Source organism: Oncorhynchus keta, chromosome 13, assembly GCF_023373465.1.
Source record: "Oncorhynchus keta strain PuntledgeMale-10-30-2019 chromosome 13, Oket_V2, whole genome shotgun sequence".
In the NCBI taxonomy this organism is placed as follows: Eukaryota; Metazoa; Chordata; class Actinopteri; order Salmoniformes; family Salmonidae; genus Oncorhynchus; species Oncorhynchus keta.
In genome coordinates this window covers 46,539,675-46,546,006 of record NC_068433.1, presented here as the reverse complement: position 1 = coordinate 46,546,006, position 6,332 = coordinate 46,539,675, and positions in this window count along the sequence as shown.

Sequence of the window (6,332 nt, the reverse complement as noted above, 5' to 3'; positions counted from 1 at the left end):
GGAACACCCGGGGTTCTGAGTGCAGGCAAGTTGGCAATGATGTAGATCCCGTTCATATACCATCAGAATGTTGTTCCAGTAAAATAGTAGGTCAATCGTGAATCCCTCTGAGCAGTGAGCTGTTGAATAGGGGCAAATGTGGTTTTCATTTGGATAACAAAAAAAATATGAAAAAGATAAACTACCACAAAGTGACATGAATGGCCTTGTCCATATTCTATATTACAATCTTAGATTATTTACAATAAACCATGAAGGATACGTCGTATACAGCATATAAGCATATACACTCACATGGTTCATCTGCTCGGGTGTCACTGAAGGACTCATTCAAGGACTGCTGGGTAAAGAAGAGGTCAGGGGCTGCTCCTGGGCAAGGAAAACAGTCTAAACATTCCCATGCTGTACATTTCACAAGAAAGACCCCCCAAAAGTAATGTGTATGTTGAATCTGTAAAACATGTATAATTTGTAAATACATTGCCTCCAGAAAGTATTCGAAAGCTTTGACTTTTTTTCACATTTTGTTGTGTTACAGCCAGAATAAATATACATTGAGATTTGTAACTGGCCTACACACAATACCCCACAATGTCAAAGTGGAATTATGTTTTTCGAAATGTTTAGAAATGAATAACAAATCAAAAGCTGAAATGTCAATAAGTATTCAACCTCTTTCTTATGGCAAGCCTAAAGTTCAGGAGTAAACATTTGCTTAACAAGTTGCATGGACTCACTTTGTGTGCAATAATAGTGTCACGTCCTGACCTTAGTTCCTTTTTTATGTCTCTATTTTAGTTTGGTCAGGGCGTTCTAGGTTTTGTGTTCTATGTTTTCTATTTCTATGTGTTTGGCCTAGTATGGTTCCCAATCAGAGGCAGCTGGCAATCTCGTTGTCTCTGATTGAGAACCATACTTAGGCAGCCTGTTTTCCCACTGGGTAGTGGGTGGTTATTTTCTGTTTAGTGTTTTTGTTGCACCTTGCAGAACTGTTCATTTGGCAGTTTGTTGTTTTTGTTCCTTATTCATCTTTATTAAAATTATTATGAATACGTACCACGCTGCACTTTGGTCCTCTTCGCCTTTTCCCGACAGCAATCGTTACAAATAGTGTTTTACATTTTTATGACTACCTCATCTCTGTACCCCACACATACATACATGTAAGGTCCCTCAGTCGAGCAGTGAATTTCAAACACAGATTCAACCACAAAGACCAGAGAGGTTCTCCAATACATCGCAATTGAGTGCACCTATTGGTAGATTTTTTTTAAATGACACTGAATGTCCCTTTGAGCATGATGAAGTTACACTTTACACTTTCGATGGTGTATCAAGACACCCAGTCACTACAAAGATACAGGCCCCCTTCCTAACTCAGTTGCCGGAGAGGAAGGAAACCGCTCAGGGACTCCACCATGAGGCCAATTGTGACTTTAAAACAGTTACAGAGTTCAATTGCTGTGATAGGTGAAAACTGAGGATGGATCAACAACATTGTAGTTACTTCACAATACTAACCTAATTGAAATAGTGAAATTAAGGAAGCCTGTACAGAATAATATTAAATATTACAAAACATGTTTGCGACAAGGCACTTATGTAATACCGCAAGAAATTTGACAAGCAATTAACTTTTGGTCCTGAATACAAAGTTTTATGTTGAGGCAAATCCAATACAACACATTACTGAGTAGCACTATGCATATTTACAGGCATAGTGGTGGCTGCATCCTGTTATGGGTATGCTTGTAATCATTAAAGACTGGGGAGTTTTTAAGAATAAAAAATAAACTGAATAGAGCTAATTACAGGCAAAATCATAGAGAAAAACATGGTTCAGTCTGCTTTCCACAAGACACTGGGAGATGGATTCACCTTTCAGCTGGACAATAGCCTAAGTTAGAGTTTTGACTTAAATCTGCTTGAAAATATTTTGCAAACCTGAAAATGGTTGTTCTAGCAATGATCAACAACCAACGTGACAGAGCTTGGAGAATTTTGAAAAGAATAATGGGCAAATGTTGCACAATCCAGGTGTGGAAATCTCTTAGAGACTTACCCAGAAAGAAAGTATTGACGCAGGTGTCTGAAAATGTATGTAAATTGTATATTTCAGTGTTTTATTTTAAATATATTTGCTAAAATTTCTAAAAATATGTTTTCAAATTGTCATTATGGAGTATTGTGTGTAGATAAGTGAGAACATTTTTATATTTAATCATTTTTTAATTCAGGCTTTAACACAACAAAATATGGAATAAGTCAAGGGGTTTGAATACTTTCTGAAGGTTCTGTAGATAGTGAGATATAAAAACATGGATATGTGTCACAGTAGAGCAAGGTAACTATATGAGTATACTTTGGTCAGCATGCAGGGTCGAAATGAAATGCTGTTCTTTAGATCTGGAATGGGACAGGGAATTCAATTCTTACCCAAAAACAGTGCCAACATTGTTGGGAGCCACATAGCCACTGAAAGGATGTAAAAGGGTAAAGAAGGTGCTGTCTGATTTAGATTTTTTTAATAAAGATGTGTAAAAAACATGATGACATTAGGATTTTCTGATAGAGAAAAGATATATTGCAAACTCTTATGTAAAATAAGTCTCTCATGACAGCCTTAACATTGAGTAGCTGAATTGGTTCTGGGTGCCGAGATTAATGTAAAAGCTATGTAAAATAGCCAGTTGATTTAACTAGGCAAATAGAGTATGATATTGACTGAAGTGGCTGAATTCAACCTTTCTCCTCTCCCTTCTCTGCTACAAAAAAATGTGAACACTGTAGTTTGGTGATGCAAATCCATTTTCATATTATTACATAAAATAGGGGTTTTGATGATTTTTGGTGATTCCAGGACTAACTTTATATTTTCCTGTCACCTTTAACAGGAAAACGTATTCTGTATTGAGGCATCAATCTAGTCATGTCAATATTTGACAAAGTGGTGCATTATCTGGTGTGTCAGTGTATTGGGTTTAGCTGCAGATCGTGTGAGCCAAAAGTTATTTAGGACTAAGGGCTGATCGATTAGAAACAAACAGTACTTTATCTCATTGATGAAGTGATTAGTGATATGATAAATGATTGATGGTATGCTGTTGCAGTATTATATGTCAATACATAATCACTTTACATATGCAGAAACAAAACACATTTTCTGTATTATTTTGTTCTTGATAAATATCCCATTATGAGAGCCACTGTGATCCAAACTGGACATATTTGCTGAGTAATAACTTTCAAAATATTAGTCATGATGTAAGATGTTATACAGTAATAAAGTGCTTGTAATATCTCATCAGTAAAAGTAAAATGAAACGTGCCTCTTTGAATCCTTCTCTCTCCCTCTCCAAGGCTTGTTTGGCTTTGATGAGCAGACAGGAGGAGAAGTACTGTAGCTGGAGTGTTCAGAAAGAGGATCTGATCTCCTCCTTCTTTGAACACACCCTTGTGTCAGTCAACCTCATCAAGCCTCCTCCTTGTTGACTTGCTGAAATCAAATCAAATCAAATTGTATTGGTCACATACAAATGGTTAGCAGATGTTAACGCGAGTGTAGTGAAATGCTTGTGCTTCTAGTTCTGACCATGCAGTAATATCTAACAAGTAATCGAACAATTTCACAACAACTACCTTATACACACAAGTGTAAAGGGATGAATAAGAATATGTACATATGAATATATGAATATATGGATGAGCGATGGCCGAACGGGATAAGCAAGATGCAGTAGATGGTATCGAGTACAGTATATACATATGAGATGAGTAATGTAGGGTATGTAAGCATTATATAAAGTGCCATTGTTTAAAGTGGATAGTGATACATTTATTACATCCCAATTTTAATTATTAAAGTGGCTAGAGATTTAAGTCAGTATGTTGGCAGCAGTCACTCAATGTTAGTGATGGCTTTTTAACAGTCTGATGGCCTTGAGATACAAGCTGCTTTACAGTCTCTTGGTCCCAGCTTTGATGCACCTGTACTGACCTTGCCTTCTGGACGATAGCGGGGTGAACAGGCAGTGGCTCAGGTGGTTGTTGTCCTTGATTATCTTTTTGGCCTTCCTGTGACATCGGGTGGTGTAGGTGTCATGGAGGGCAGGTAGTTTGCCCACGGTGATGCGTTGTGCAGACCTCACTACCCTCTGGTGAGTCTTACGGTTGTGGGCGGAGCAGTTGCCATTTCAGGCGGTGATACAGCTCGACAGGATGCTCTCGATTGTGCATCTGTAAAAGTTTGTGAGTGTTTTGGGTGACAACCTAAATTTCTTCAGCCTCCTGAGGTTGACGAGGCGCTGTCGTGCCTTCTTCACCATGCTGTCTGTGTGGGTGGACCATTTTAGTTTGTCAGTGATGTGTACGCCGAGGAACTTAAAACTTTCCACCTTCTCCACTACTGTCTCGTCGATGTGGATAGGGGGGGTGCTCCCTCTGCTGTTTCCTGAAGTCCACGATCATCTCCTTTGTTTTGTTGACTTTGAGTGTGAGGTTGTTTTCCTGACACCACAATCCGAGGGTCCTCACCTCCTCCCTGTAGGCCGTCTCGTCGTTGTTGTTAATCAAACCTACCACTGTAGTGTCGTCTGCAAACTTGATGATTGAGTTGGAAGTGTGCATGGCCACACAGTCATGGGTGAACAGGGAGTACAGGAGAGGGCTGAGAACGCACCCTTGTGGAGCCACAGTGTTGAGGATCAGCGGAATGGAGATGTTGTTTCCTACTCTCACCATCTGGGGGCGGCCCGTCAGAATGTCCAGGACCCAATTGCACAGGACGGGGTTGAGACCCAGGGTCTCGAGCTTAATGACGAGTTTGGAAGGTACTATGGTGTTAAATGCTGAGCTGTAGTCGATGAATAACATTCTCACATAGGTTTTCCTCTTGTCCGGATCCTTCTAGGAGTGGACCCACCAAGAGTGTGTTTATGTCCCAATATGGTAAATCAAACAACCTGAATGGGAGACTCTGCATATGTACATTGAGTAAAGTATATGTAATTTAGTATAGTATGTAATAATATGATGATATATTGTTAATATCACATTTCCTAAAAATGTCCTGAAAGACACAGACATTGATGTTAAATAAATGCACCTAAACGGTTGTCGAAGTAAGTCATAAAGTTGACATGATTTGAAATGTACGATGTACATTTATTTAAAATAATGCTTTTTGACACCAAAATATTAGTCATTAAGTACACAAGTTGTTATACAGTAAGAAAGTGCTTGTAATATCCCATTAGTAAAAGTACAATTTAACTTCTGGTTGGCATCATCAAATATTCAAATTACAATTCGATATTCTTCTGTTGGCATATGACCAAGACTAGAGTTAATATCACCATGGTGATAGACAACCTGATGTGTATGCTCCTCATTTGATTGGTAAATCAAGGCTTTGCAATCAGGGAAATGATGGGTAAATCTCAGTTGATACGCTCCGGAACTTTGCCAACTAGTAAGTATGTTTTAAACCTCTCGCTTTGGGCTGGATATGTCAATGTGTAGTTCTATGAGCAGAAATACTTAACTCAATTATCCAAAAAATCCATAGCTTGAAAGTAACTTTTTACTGGAAGCTTTGCAGCGCCAATTTCCCTACATTTTCCCCCACGTGGGCCAGCCCCTAACAATTTGAGTTCAAGCCAATGAGCTTTAGCCCCTTACCATTTGAGTGTCAGCTAGCAAGATGCACATACAGTAGAGCTAGAGAGAGAGAGCAATGACGTGGTGCACATACAGTGCCTTCGGAAATGATTCAGACCTGTTTACTTTTTCCACATTTTGTTACGTTACAGCCTTATTCAAAAATGTATTAAATAAAACAATTTCCTCAGCAATCTTCAGACAATACCCCATAATGGCAAAGTGAAAACGTTATTACAAATTTATTACAACCAAAAAACAGAAATACCTTATTTACATAAGTATTCAGACCCTTTGCTATGAGACCCTAAACTGAGCTCAGTGCATCCTGTTTCCATCGATCACCTTAAGATGTTTCTACAACTTGATTGGAGTCCACCTGTGGTGGATTTAATTGATTGGACATGATTTGGAAAGACACACACCTGTCTACAGTTTATAAGGTCCCACAGTTAACAGTACATATCAGAGCAAAAAACAAGCCATGAGGTTGAAGGAATTGTCCGTAGAGCTCCGAGACAGGATTGTGCCAAGGCACAGATCTGTGGAAGGGTACCAACCATTTCTGCAGCATTGAACACAGTGGCCTCCATAATTCTTAAATGTAAGAAATTTGGAGCCACCAAGACTCTTCCTAGAGCTGGCCGCCCTGAGCTGGCCGCCCAGAGAAATCG